General features: G+C 42.5%; 1 protein-coding gene across 1 annotated transcript in view; it reads right to left on the bottom strand.

The window, feature by feature from the left end:
* Positions 1 to 235: 235 nt before the first annotated feature.
* CRY2 (cryptochrome circadian regulator 2) overlaps positions 236 to 14,825 on the bottom strand; it is a 211,587-nt gene continuing 196,997 nt past the window's right edge. Inside the window, exon 12 of the mRNA XM_086959640.1 lies at positions 236 to 2,070. The gene's annotated coding sequence lies outside the window, so the exon portion shown is untranslated. The remainder of the gene's footprint in view (positions 2,071 to 14,825) is intronic.

Here is a 14,825-nt window from a genome sequence, read left to right as displayed (position 1 = left end):
TACTGCTAATGGTATGTAACCATGGGGCTTCCTGCTCGTCTTAGGCGTATGATTTAAGGATGTGGATCTATGAAAGAACCAATGATGGAGAATAGATGTGTGCCTCGAGATCATGAACAGACATTTGGCTGTTTAGTATGTGAAGGATGCACTAGCTCACACAATATAACAATTTGTAGATATACTTTATACACTAATAATCACATAATAATAACAAAACTCAATACACAAGAAAGGGTATTTAAAATAAATTTATGAAACAATTGCACAATATTTACATAGAACCACAAAGTACATTCATATTCTCATCATTTGTCCCATCTTAAGTTTTTCATACTCAAATACGGCTCTGACCACGTTCAGTGCTCAGCTACCTTTTGGGTAAGGTTGCGCTATAGAAATGCCATATACATAAATGCAAGCCTGCTCTTTTCTTGCTGGACTAGGGTATTCACCAATCATGGATGAAAAAAACATACCGATACTAGGGATAACCTCTCTCACAGTCACTGCTAGGCAAACCAAATCCTGCACTGTAAGGTGATGGCAATGAGCTCTTACGTGGTTTTTACCTGATAAGAAAACACAAGTGATCCTTGGTCTTTGAGAAAGGACAGGAGGTTATTTAATTAACTGAACCCATAGCCAACCTTTCCCATATGTGCACACACAAGAAGTTCTTAAACATAGACATATTTCCCAAATGACATAGAACAGCACAAATCGGGGAAATGCTGTCAGCCAGAATAGATAACTGCCTGTGAAAGATTTTGACCAGGTTTCTCTATAATGTACTGCTTGATGCCTTCTCAGTTAGCATTTTACATTACAAAGCAGATACAAATAACCTGAACTTGATACAGATTAAATGGTTATCTACCCTAAACATGCAAAGGGTGGCCTTTGACCAGAGGAAGACTTTCTCTTTCAACTGCAGGAGGCTACAAATCAAAATAGTTACTTACACAGAAATTGGACCCTCCATATGTTGCTAAGACACATACCTAAATATGCTTCCATCAAGGTACTGAACTTGTGGCTGTGGACACATATTTCTCCTTAATACAGCAAGAATAAAATTTTCGGTGCAGAAGATCTCCCGGCAGTGACCTTCAAAAGCACCAAAGATCTTTTTATATAGACCTTCCCTCCAGCGACTGACACAATACCAACTCATAGCTATTTTCATTCCAGTATGGATATGGCCATTGTCTATAACTATTAGACTATAAACAATGCAGAGAAAGATATGACACTGTTGGATACTTAACAATAATTATGATAAACCAATAAAGGTTGAATGAAACGCGGTTACTTTTCCCATATCCAGTGCACCACTCTGCAGCTTTTCCACCCTACGTAAATAAACTATATGTTTTCAGCTAAGTAACTTTGAAAAAGATAACCTGAAATTAAAGGACCTTCACATCTATCGTTTATGCTCAACACACACCTGCAGCATTTCGGAAATACAAATCTCAGGCACATTCTAGAAACAAAACTTCTCATGCCTGGACAGCACTGTCCGGTACTAACTTTGGGAGGAAGCAGCAAGGGATAAGAACAACAGACAACCGTTGGGTGAAGGAGAGAGAGAATGATCCCACAGATGATAACTCCGAGGCTTCAACAATTCAGCTATGCCACAGGAGAGGGTAAAAAGGCATCCATACTTGGAGGGGGGCTCTTTGTGTATTCAGTTTTCGTTTTCTATCACACGAACTCTTTGGGAATGAGTAAAACACTGAAATATTTCTCTGAGCACTTTGTCCTTGGATTTGCTTGCAGCGGATAGCAGTACTTGCGTTATTGTAGTTTTGGTGGGATCAGAAGATTGCCTCTTTGTTGAGGCAACTTCCAATTAATGCTACAGGCTAAACTTGACAATTAACCACAAAAGAACTTTAAGAACTCTAAGCAAAGACATGTTTGGTTTACACACAACCAGGCACATAAATACACGTTGGTGCAAGCCGCAGTCTTCACAGAGTCGGTGGTCTTTCTGATACCTCCACAACCAACTGCTCTCTTCCTGTTTATCCAATGTCATGTTGAGTAAAGTTCGACAATCTGCAGGCAGGAAAGAAAAGCAACACATAAGAATCATTCAAAAACATCAGCATTTAAATATCTCAAAGATTAGATGTGTGGAGGGAATGAGTGGACCTTTTTATGAAATATTTCATGCACAGAAATACTGCCTCAAAGTATATCCTAATACATACATGAGAATTCGGCCTGAGTGGCATAAAATTAAACGAAGGACATGAAAATAAGAAAAATTTGATTTATCTGCAGTTTGTATGGCTGTGGAAGAAATACTTTACAAAGTAGAGAAACTGTTTTACACCAAACTCATGTCAATAAGAGCAACTGGTCACAATCACGAGAACAAATATATTGTACTGTATAGCTATGTTTCAAAACAGAGAGATCCTGAGCAGTCACAACGATGATGCAAGGTATTTCTTGCCACCCTTCAAGGTAACTTATAGGTTGTAAATAATGAAAAAACAACCTTTATGGTGACCCTGTTACTTTCAGCTCATAAACTCTACCTCATCATAATCCTGTAGGTATACTGCCAACCAGATCAGGACTGATAGCTACCCTTTGAGACGGGCATACTGGTGCTGTCTCCACATCCTTGTGCATATACGCACTCTTGCAACACTCCTTCTCAAGAGGTGTTATGTTATGTTATATGTTTATTTGTAGCGCGCGCTGTTAGTCGAAACTGTCCTGGCACGATGAAAAGGTCATGGTGTCAGCAAGAGCAAGGGAAAGCTTACATAGTCTGCATAAATAAGTGAGTTTTTAGCAATTTTTTAAAGCTAGCAAGATTTGACGAGTGTCTTAAGGCCTCAGGTAGGTTGTTCCACAGCTGAGCTGCATGAACCGTCAGAGACTGCCCCCCCAGTCGAACTTTCTTCAATCTGGGAATAACCACATGTCTGAGGGAGGCAGATCGCAGCTAGCGGGTCGGCTGGTAGAAAGCAAATCTGTGCTTAAGATAGGAGGGGCAAGGGCCATGCAGGGCTTTAAACACAAGGACCAGGGCCTTAAAGCGCTCTCTTTGGGCCACTGGTAGCCAGTGGAGCTCTCTAAGTTGTTTGCGAACGCTGAGTCTCCTGGGGATATTAAACAGGAGCCTCACCGTCGCGTTCTGGACTACCTGTAATTTCCGGGTCAAAAAATCCGGAATGCCGGTGTAGAGGGCATTTGCGTAGTACAGTCGAGAGAGCACAAGTGCTCTGGCTAACGCTTCCTTAGCCACTTGGGGAAGAAAGGGGAAGAACTTCCGTAGAATGGATAGGGTGCCAAAATAAGTACCCGCCAGTCTCGAGATTTGATCGCGGAAGCACAAGTCTGCTCCGAACCAAACACCCAAGTTCTTTGCCACCCCACAGTCACCACTAGGGCACGATGATCCAATGGGCCAGATGGATTCCCTAAAGTCTGCTGGGAATTGGCCATACAATAGAATTTCAGATTTGTCCTCATTGCATTTGAGGCCTGCCTGAGCAAGCCAGGCAAATATAGAGGACAAACATTGGTGAACACCCACTGGACTAAGGTTATCCTTATTCCATGTGAAGAGAAGCTGGGTGTCGTCGGCGTAGGCCATTATTTTTGCACCCAACCTTTCTGCCAGATGGATTAAGGGGGTCAAATAGACATTAAATAGGAGAGAACTTAAAGTCGACCCCTGAGGCATGCCTGTCTCAACCCTGCTGTTTGAGGAGTGGTAGGGGGGAAGCCAGACTTGTTGGCATCTGTCTGTGAGGAATGATCTTAACCATCTGAGAGCCACGCCCGTTATGCCAATCTCCTCTAGCCTAGAGAGAAGCTGGACATGGGGAACTGTGTTGAACGCGGTAGAGAGGTCCAATAAAATTAGAGCCGCTCTGCCGCCTCCGTCCAGACATTCCCTAATGGCTTCGGTGACCTCCACGAGCGCGGTCTCGGTGCTAAAAGAGGAGCGGAAACCAGACTGGGCAGAATGGAGAGCCTCAGATGATTCCACGAACCTCTCCAGCTGCTGAAAAGCAGCCTTCTCACAGACCTTGGCTAAGGCAGGGAGTAAGGAGATAGGACGATAGTTTGAGGGAAGTAGCGGGTCTGCCGAAGGTTTCTTGATCAGCGGGAGAAGTTTAGCTTCCTTCCACTGTCGGGGGACCAAGCCTGATTGTAAGGACTCATTGACTAAGTCAGTCACCATCGGAGCTACAACCTCCGCCACGCCACTCAAGACCCTTGCGGGGCACGGATCCACTGGAGATCCTGACTTCAATGCTTTTAAAATAGCCAACACGTCCAATCCCTCTATGATAGAAAAACTTGACATCACAGCGGTCCTCTCAGTGCTACAGGGCATTTTAAAAAAAGGGAGGGGTGGGTGGGAGTTCAGAGTGCCCTGAGATACAAAAGTATCATTCATATCAGGGGATTTGAGACTCGCCTGAATTTTTTGGATCTTGTCTATAAAATAGGTTGAAAGTTTCTCACACCATTCTGCAGACGTTGGAACTAACATGGGTGAGGTGTGATTTAGACATCCTTGAGAAAGAAACTGTATTTTGCCAAAACAGTAGTTACTGAGTATTTCTGGGTGTGATGAAAAAGTCCACCTAAGGCCTACCACACTTGTTGGATTTCTCAATCCACCTGTGGTTGCAGATTTCCTTCTTGGTCAGCAAGATGGTGTATGCTGAGCTCGTTCACCCTGTAGTTGAGGGCCCCTAACTAAAGGCAATAATTTCAAGTAACGTGCTACCTGGCACCACAACCTGAATACATCCAGACAGAGTGTGACCCCATGCCACCCTGCTTGCTGCATTACCACACAGTGATTACTTTCTATGTGAGTACAGAGAACAACCTGCCTATGATTCATAGCAGAAACACCTTTAATGGTTTCTGAATGACATGCACGGCAGGTTTCTGTGGCGGAGTTGCTCCGACAGGTAGTAGAAACTCCGGATTTCAACTTTGTCCAAATTACCCCCAACAGAAGGACAACACATCTGTTGACACTGTGGTAACTGTTGGGAGGGACCAGAATGGCCTACAGTAGATCAGAATGATGTCCAATAGCTACCAATGTAAGTCTCAGAGGTCTCCTATGAAATGTAGGTTTAGTACCTCAGTCACCCTCCACTGCTGAGTGAACTGCAAGCTTAAGTTCTACTGTCTGGTCAGCATGTGCTACTTCGTGCATTGCCAGAATGCATGAGAATAACATGCCTGGCACCTACAAAACAGTCACGGCTGAATCATCAGACTACTAGCCTGAATGTCCAAGATATGTAGAGTGGGCAGGATAGCCCTCTAAGTGACAGCATTCAAGATAGCTCTGATGAATGGTATCCTCTGCATGCGTTGGAGGTGGGGTTTGGACTTGATGATAAAGAACTTCAAACTGAACAGTAGAAAACTGTGCTCTGAAGGTGGTCTAAGAGTAAGAGGTCCATAAATTGAAAGAGAGAAAAGCCCACAGCAAAATGCAGGGATTTCTTGTGACACTGCAGGACTGGCACATGAAAGTACACATTCTGCAGGTCCAAGGACACCATCCAGTTATCTCTGTCCAAGGCCAGAAGAACTTGCACGAGGGTTATCATTTAAATGTTTTCCTTCCAGAGAAAGAAGAAGAGTCTTCTGAGATCTAGAGTAAGATGCAGGCCTTCATACTTTTTTTGGGGCCAGTAAGTAACAGGAATAATACCCAAAGATGGCATTGAGAAGTAACATCAACACCTCCCCCGGAGAGAATTTGAGCATGTCCCATCAAAAATGGCATGAAAACAAGGAGAATTTAGGGAGGAGTGTCCAGAAAGGGTAGGGCATAGGAACCTTGGCCAATTTATAGGACTGACTGGTTCGAAGTTATTGAATTTGAGCAGGCCAAGCATTCTGAATCTAGCCCTCCTTAAGCGCTTGTGTTCATCCATATTTTTAGAAGCCAGTCTTTCTCCCTCCATTAGTATCTTTCGTGCCTCCTGCTTTTTATCTTCAGGTGATCTAAATACGGCAAGCTATCCAACCACATTTGGCAAACAATCGTATTTTCCCATAATCGGTAAAGAATTGGCAAATCGAACTGTCATGCAAGAAGTTGTGGTAAACTTTTTTGCAATAAAATCAAGACGCATGCCTTCCTTGTCAGGTGGAGCCGTGACTGGCGTAGAAGGATTTTTGAATCTGCGCTGTGCAGCCTGGGAAATTACTGAATCTGGTATTGGTTATCTAACCAGACATGCTGGAGGGTCATCTGGAGCTTTGTACTTTTTGTCCATCCTGAAAAGGACTGCAAACACTGAAGCTGGTGTTTTCATAATCTTCACACCCTCCTCCCATATATATAATCAACTATAGGAATTGATCAAACAGACTTCCTAGTCTGGTCCTTAAAATCATGAATAAAACTTGCATAGGAATTTGGAACCTGGAAGCTGCTCTCTCCATCAAGGCATGAACACCACCTATGTCCTCCGGTGGTGAGTCTGTTGATTGAGGAATGGGAGAGAAGGTGTTGGAATTAAATAATCATCCCATTCATTGATTGGCAAATGAGTGTTCGGAAGTTTACCTTCCTCATGAACGCTGTCCTGATTATCATACTCATAATCATCCTGTCTCTGTGGCAAGGCTACATTTGGAACCAGTGTCATTAAAGGGGTAGGAGGTGGTGTATGAGGCAGAGACGCTGGTATGAATGGTGTAGGAGGATTGACACTACAGCTCTAGGTGAAGGAAAGTATGTGCGATAATCTTGAAGCATTGCCTACAGATCCTGCATTAATGCCACTGGGCGTGAACCATGGGCTCATGTCAATGTCCATGTATGGTTGTTGTACGTAGCGCTGATGATGATAATCCTGGGCATAATACAATCCCTCATCATCCCTCCCAATGCCTCCCAGTTCTTGCAGATGAAATCAAATCGTCGCTCCACTCAAAAGCAAAAGGTAAAGGCACACCCCCTAAGCACCTTGGTTCAACAAATCCATCTATGAAGAAAGGAAGCAGCTAAGATTCCTGGAGAAACAATGGAGGCAAGTGCCCTCCACCGATAACTTGTCCACCCTTCGCTCCGCAAGATCCAAGTACCACAAGCTCATCTTCCTTGGGAAAGCGCGCACTTCAAAACCCTCCTTGATTCAGCCAAAAATAGACCCAAATAACTATTCGATCTCATCAAGATTCCTGACTGCTCTCCCCCATCCTCCAAGTTGGAGAATTCTGCAAAGAGAGCAGCGGATTTCGCTATATTCTTCGACGAAAAAGTGAAATCACTTGTGGATCAGGTCGTTCATCCTACCCCTCCAGAGGAGCGCTAATCCTCATTTGCTGGTAATGGTGAAACCAGGGAGGGATTATGAAAAATCGTCTCCTTGATGAGAACATCGAAGAGGGAAAGACTGGTGTGAGCAGTAAAGATGAACGCCTCTTTAACGGAGTAATCAACAAGCTCTTTGTCGACACTGGTGCCGGTGGCGTGACCGTTGACGATGTGGTGGTCGTTGGCGAAGCAGTGGTCGTATTACTAGAAGTATCAGAGACATTGATTGTCGTTCTTGTAGTAGTCTTCGTCATCGGTAGGTATCAGATGTAATGTTAAATCTCTGTAGCCAGATTAATAACCTTCCTTCTCTATCCTTCTAAGTTTTAGTGGAAAGGTTCTACAAATCTTGTATTCCTTAAACTTTGTGATGAGGATGCAAGCAATAAATGCAGTCTTATGTGGGTCTTCAGCTTGCAATCGCTTCTTACCACAACATCCTCATGATCTTAAGAGTCCTTTTTTAGAGGATTCCGACATTCTGGTAACAGGGTTTGAAGAAATGGCAAAATTGTGAAGGAAAACTGAGCAGAACTCAGGAGGACTCTCTCTCAGACAACGTGGGGTAGAAAATCTAAAGGACTCAGCCTCTCTCCGGACTGTTCTAAAGGGTGCTCACATTTGATTGGTTATAGTATCAACTTTGGTTCTTTTTTTATAAAAGAATGTGGAAAAGCAATGAAGGAATTTCTCATTGCATGGTAGCCTATGACGAAGACGGTGATGATTCAAGCATGTGACTCTATGAAAGATCCAATACTGGAGAACTTATTTTCTTCTCAAGTATTGGATCTTTCATAGATTCTAATGCTTGAAACAGAATAGTAAACAGTTAACAGTATAGTACAAATACATGAATGTCCCCATATACATAATCACAGTATAATGGAAGGTAGGAAGAGAAAGAGGTGCATCTTATTGGAAGAGATGACGTAGAACTGCTTGCCCTACAGCTGCATCCGAGTTTGTTACAACATCAAGGCAATAATGGAGATTAAAAGCATGCCTGTTGGACCAGTTTGTGCTCGGCAAATCTGTTGAATCGTCACACCAGCAGAGAGAGCTGTTGATGTGGAGACAGCTCTGGAAGAGTGGAAAATAACTAGCAGATAACAGTTTTCCTGATTGTCAGTGGCAAATATTATGGCTGAAGCAATCCACACTACTATAGTCTGCTTCGAAACAGAAAACCCTTTTTTGAGGTCTTCATAGGCTACAAATAGCTGATCTACTTTGCCTCTGCTGCTAGTTCTGTGCATATGGAATTTGAGACATCTCTTGACATCTAATGAATGTAAAGCTTTTTCCTCTGGTGTTTGAGGATTGGTAAAGAAAATCGTTAAAATGAAAGTCAGATGGTACTTTAGGGATACATTCTTGTTTAGCCCAGATAATTAATTACACAGTCAATCTTGAACTGTAGGAAAGGTTGTCCATTTGTGAATGCCTATTATTCACTTACAGGTTTAGCGAAAGTAAGCGATAGGAGAAGTGCTGTTTTTCAAGAAATATATTTTAGTTCTGCCTTATGAATTGTCTCAAACAGGTGTCTCATTAATTGCAACAGTACAATAATGAGATGCCAACGGTGAGCAGGGAGTGGAGGAAACAATTGGAACAATCCTTTAGTAAACATTTTTATTAGTCTTGAGGATCTGAAAGATGGAAAGTTACTGATTCAACGAAACCAGGAGATTGCGGCCAGGTGGACCTTGATGGAAGAGAGAGAAAGACCGGAATTTGCTAGGTGATGTAGATACAGCAGTATTTGTTCTGGTAATGAATTGAAAGGATGAAATTCTGAGTTGGTACACCAGATAAAAAGCCTCTTCCTCTTAGGATTGTAAGTGTTGTTTGTGGTCTGTGCTCTGGGATTGGCAAGGACCTCTCAACAGTCAGATGAGATATCGAGGTTGGCAAACTCATTGAACTCTGGAGCGAGGTCAACGATTGAAGAGATGTCGGGTTGGGATGACGGCCCTGACCTTACTTCAATGTTATTAGGGTCGGTATTGGTTGCACCTAAATGGGTTTCTGGTCCGAGAGTAGGAGTAGTTCTGTAAACCAGAACTGGCAGGCCCATCTAGGAGCTATGAGAAGAATTCAACAGGGCTCTTTCATCATCTTTCTAAGCACTCTTGGTATCAGTGGAATCGGGGAAAAAGCATATGCATAAATTCTTGAGCATGTGATCAAAAATCCATTCCCCCATGACCGTTTTTGGCAGGGCCAGACTGGGAACCGAAACCAGCCCTGGCAAACTGTTCAGTTTTCTTACAAGGGGCTGTTATTGCTGACCCCGGTAACAAAAACAGCCCCCTGGGGCCCAAACCAGGCCCCCACTCTGGCGGTCCACCAGGGAAATGCCCCGTGCCCGCTACGGCAGTCCTGCCCTGCTTTTTGGGGTTGCCAAGTGGTGAACTACTTGAATTTGAAGATCTTGCTCGTTTCAAAGAGATCCAAATTTGGTTTGCCCCAGAGATGAAAAAGGTTGTCCAGAGTTGGTTGATGTAACTCCCAATTGTGGTTGGCTAAGCTGTTCCTACTTTGCGAGTCTGCAAGCATGTTGGATATGCCGGGTACATGTTCTGCTCTTAGAAATATTTTGTGTTGAATGGCCAAGGTTCATATTTGTTGTGCTTGGAGGGATAGTGAAGTTGATTTGCCATGTTTGTTTAAGCAGTGCTGTTGGTTCGGATAAGAACTGATGCTCATGTGATTTTTGACAGGAAACATTTTAGGGAGAGCGTAATGGCTTTTAGCGCTATAAGGTAGATATGGAAAGGTGCTTGGTGGACATTCCATCTGCCTCTGACTGTCAAGTCCTGAAGATAAGCCTCCTAACCCGCGAGAGAGGCATCTGTAGTTATCACATTTTCTGGAATGTCTGTCAGGAAGGAGAGACCATTTTCAAATGTTGGGTATGTGTGACCACCGTCGCATTGCTTGCTTCATCTTAGGTGTGATCTGAATGAGAGTCGTAGAAGCTGGTGGTTTGGAAATCCTTTCTCCCTCCTGCAGAATCTTTCTTTCCTATGATTTAGAATCCTCTGTAAGAGGTCAATAAATGGTGATATATCTGACAACATTTGGCGGTCGTACCTTCATAGGATTGTGAGAGAGTTTGCAGCTTGGACTGTTGTAGCCTCCATGGCAGTTTATTTTTTACCTATGGAATTGATAAGTCTTCCTTCTCTATCTGTGGGAGTGGTTAGGGGCGAGGAGGGATTGATTGAACGATGCTGGGCCACCTGCGATATAACTGAGTCTGGCTTTGGTTGTCCAATGAGGGAGGCCAGAGAATTATCAGGTGCCTTTTATTTCTTTTCCAATTTAGGGAGCACAGCTGGTATATAAGCTGGAGTCTTTATGACCTTTATCCGTTCTTCTCATATGAAATCGATGATAGGTATTGCACGGACTTGTTTCTTAATTTTCGCCTTTAAATTATATAAAAAACAATCAGATTGCTTAGTGACCATGGGAAGCTAAAACATTTTAGCTGCTCTTTTCAAGACTGTATGAAACTCCCCCATGTCCTCTGGGGGGGAATCTACTGGTGCTGGAGTAGTAGGAAATGTTGTCTGAATTTGGTACTAATGATATTCACTTGGAAGCGAAATGTCATCAAGTTCCCCTTCTTCTCTGCCTTCATCCGTGGAAGGAAGGTCTTTCATTGGGGATGAGAAACCGGTGGCGCCGGAGAAGGCACAGACATTTGAGAGGGATGTCTGGGTGAGGTTAGCAGAGGGAGGAGGTGGTCTCTGAATAGGTGTTTGTGGAACAGAAGCCGCAGATTCTGAAAGTGCAAATCTGCAGTAACGGTCCTGAAACATACATTGCAAGTTGAAGACTAATGATGCAGGCTTTTGAATTGAAGGTTCTTGTTGCAGCATAAACTGGTGGGGTGTATCCTGTTGAAGATAATAATGGTGGTCATGTCCATCCTCCTGAGATTTAATATGAAGATCCGAATGGGCTGTGTGCCACTCCAAACATTCCCTCATCCACTGACTATTCCTCATCATGGTCCTCATATATCAAATAGGTACTCTGGAAGATCAGGCGACACCTTGCCAGGTGAAGTATGTTCAGCTAAGAGCATCTCCTAAGAAGAGTTGCGTTTTACTTGTAATATACTTGAATTTATAGAAATACCTATCTTAAAAAAAAAAAAATTGACAGTGAAGATAATGGCCTCATCGACAGATCTGCAAGCTGCTGTGGAGCTACCTTCGATGGATGTGTCATTGACAGTAGAACCGTCAACTGAGGGTCCATTGTCGGCTTGTGTATTTTAGTTCTGCCTTAGAAGAAGAAGAGAGGTGTTGTTTTTTAATTGCCTTACTTGCCTTTGGAGACAGGAGCTAGGCAGATCTTTCCCTCTTTTTTTGAGGCAACAGTTTTTAGAGAAGTATCACTGTCCTCATCCGATAGAGGGCATTAACTGGTCTTAAACTTCTGTAGCCACAGCAGAAGTCTAGCCTCTCTATCCCTCAAGGTTTTTAGAAAAAAAAACATGCAGTAAATTTTTACAGTCTCTGGGTGAAGGCAGTAAATGCAGTAAATGTGTTTCTTATGCATTTATTATGAGGGTTATCAGATGAAGCCACGTTTTACCACAGGAATCACAGTGTCAAAATAAAGCTCTCTTGGAGGTGGTAGACATATTCCAGTGATGAAAAGATGGTTGAGGAAAACCAAAAGCACAGTTTCTGGGAAAAAAAAATATGTCAGAAAGGCCAGAAATCAGAAATACTAAGCAGAGCTCAGGAAGACTTCCATGCAGTAGAAAATATGAGAGTCTTGAGTCTCTGAGGTTTTAAAGGGTTCGTTAGACTTTGGGCCATTTTTAATGACTGTGATGAGCTATTAAAGTGAATGTATTTTGCATTAACTTCAATTTTTATTTTTTTGCTACTGCTTTATATGTACCATGGGAGTCCCACTTCAATGATGGGTAATGATTAAATCATGTGAATCTATGAAAGATTCAATACAGGAGAATCATCTTTAACGCAGGGCTGTGCTTTAGTAATGGCAGTGCAATATGAGGCATACTATCGCTGTCAAAGCATCCGTACCTGAGGCCGGAGATGGTGGATTCGGATTCAATGTTGACAGAGGTGATAATGGTGCTGATGAGACAACAGCACTCTACAAAGTTACTACAGCAGTATGCTGTTTAGATTTAACTTGATGGCTAATATTATGAATCTTGCAACAGTAATTACTTCATCACTGGGAGAACATTATACATTTGTCAAACAAACAGAAAAGAGAACATCAAAAGAATCAAATATTTGTCTTATCCAATTTAATGTTGTCAGTACATGTCATGTTCATATTATATGAATAACGCGTCTCTACCCTCGAGAGAGACGTCCCTCCGATGCACTCAATAGGATGTGTTCATTGGATTCATTCAAAAAAACAATTTCCTTCGAGTTTTATCCATATGTGGTTTATTTTCTGTAGTACATTTGTCTGTACATTATTTCTTCATAATGCTTCGAAAACGTATGTTTGATTCCGCCCAATGCATTTCTGGCATTCGCCCTTCTTCAGGGGACTAGTTCCTACAAAGTAACCAGTTGTAACACACATTTAATTAAAGTGTGAAGAATTTAAGACATTCAAACAACTATATCATCATGTCGGAGCAAGACACTCGGTGGACGTAAGTGGGGCAGGTGGGTGGGTCTAAGATGAGGTCTACGGAACAGGTGAAGGCGGGTGAAGGATAGTGGTTGTGCCCTGGGACACCACGATGTGACGGATATCTAGTGTAAGTTGGTGAACAAAACGTTATCGAGTAAAGAAATCATAAGAGGTTCGGAGCTTAAAATACATGAACATGCCTTTAACTGACATTAGGTGGCGGAAGGTCCTGATAGTGGAGCTAATTGTGCGGGATGTGCCCGACATGCAGGATAGTGATCATGGATACTGAATTCTATGAAAAAAACGTGACTGAACACATCAGTGATAAGGAGACATATATGAAATTGGAGAATGACCCCACCAAGGAATTCATCCAAATCTTGACCAGAATAATTGACGCAGCGATTGACACAGGCATCATTACCACCAAAGACAAAGTATACCTCGTGAAGCAAAATCCAACAATCCCATACATCTATATGATCCCGAAGATCCATAAACACCCTACCATTCCACCTTTCCGCCCAATTGTTTCCACCATGAACTCTATCCATGCACCGGTGGGCAAATTTATTGACAAACACTTAAAACCATTGGTCCAGAAGATACCGACTTATATCAAAGACACCACACATTTTTTGAACATTCTAGAAGAACACAAATCTGCATTCACTCCCAACATGGTCCTAGTCACAATTGATGTGAAAGCATTGTACACCTCCATTCCCCACAACCTGGGGCTAACTGCCATCGAAACCGCTTTACTCAATAGTGACAAAGAAGAGAACTTGAAGATACTCATAATGGAGTTAATGCACTTCACCTTGTTCCACAGTTATTTCCAATATGAAAATCAATTTTACGCCCAATGTTCAGGAACATCCATGGGGAATTGTGCGGCACAGTCGTATGCGAACATTTTCATGAATCAATTCGAGACCAATCATATACTGACCAAACAAGAATGGCAAGAAAATGTCATTTTGTACAAACGGTACATAGACAACATTTCTATCCTATGGAAGGGATCAATACCACAACTACAAACAGCAATTCAGAACGTGAACGAGATCAATGACCGCATTCAATTCACGTCCAGCATTAGTGAAACTCAATTACCATTCTTGGATGTCTTGGTCATATATCACCAGGGCGTCATACAAACCACAGTATACCAAAAACCCACTGACAGGAACAATTTGCTTCATTTTCACAGTTTTCATCAACCATCTCTGAAAAAACACCTTCCTTTTTCACAACTACTCAGAATCAAATGGATCGCCTCCTCCTCACAGCTGTACGAACAACACAAAATCAACATGATCGAAAAATTCAAGGACCGCGGGTATCCTGAGACTGCGTTGATACAGGCCGCAACCAGAGTACAGGATTTGAACAGAGAGAAACTACTGTTACCATCACACGCCAAAGACGAAAGCAGGGCAGTTTTCGTATCCAAATATTCAACCAGAAGCCAAAACATTAAAGAAGTGATCCTTAAACACTGGCCGTTACTAACCCTGGAAGAAGATTTTAAAGGGATATTTGCAAACCATCCTATTTTTGCCTATGAATGAACAAAAAATATCAAAGAACTACTCAATCGGAAAACTAATATTCCAGTGAAAGAATTTAAAGGAACATTACCTTGTCACAATTGAGGAAACTGCAATTCCATCATACGAGGCAACGAAATCACTCATCCACTACACGGGACTAAAATCAAATTAAATTTCAACGGAACATGTGACAGCACAAACTTAGTTTACATGTTAAAATGCCCTTGTGGCCTAATTTACGTTGGTAAAACGATCAG

The sequence above is a fragment of the Lissotriton vulgaris genome, chromosome 2_2, assembly GCF_964263255.1.
Source record: "Lissotriton vulgaris chromosome 2_2, aLisVul1.2, whole genome shotgun sequence".
Classification (NCBI taxonomy): Eukaryota; Metazoa; Chordata; class Amphibia; order Caudata; family Salamandridae; genus Lissotriton; species Lissotriton vulgaris.
Note: the sequence above shows the minus strand (reverse complement) of the source record. Positions and strands in the feature narration are given on the sequence as shown.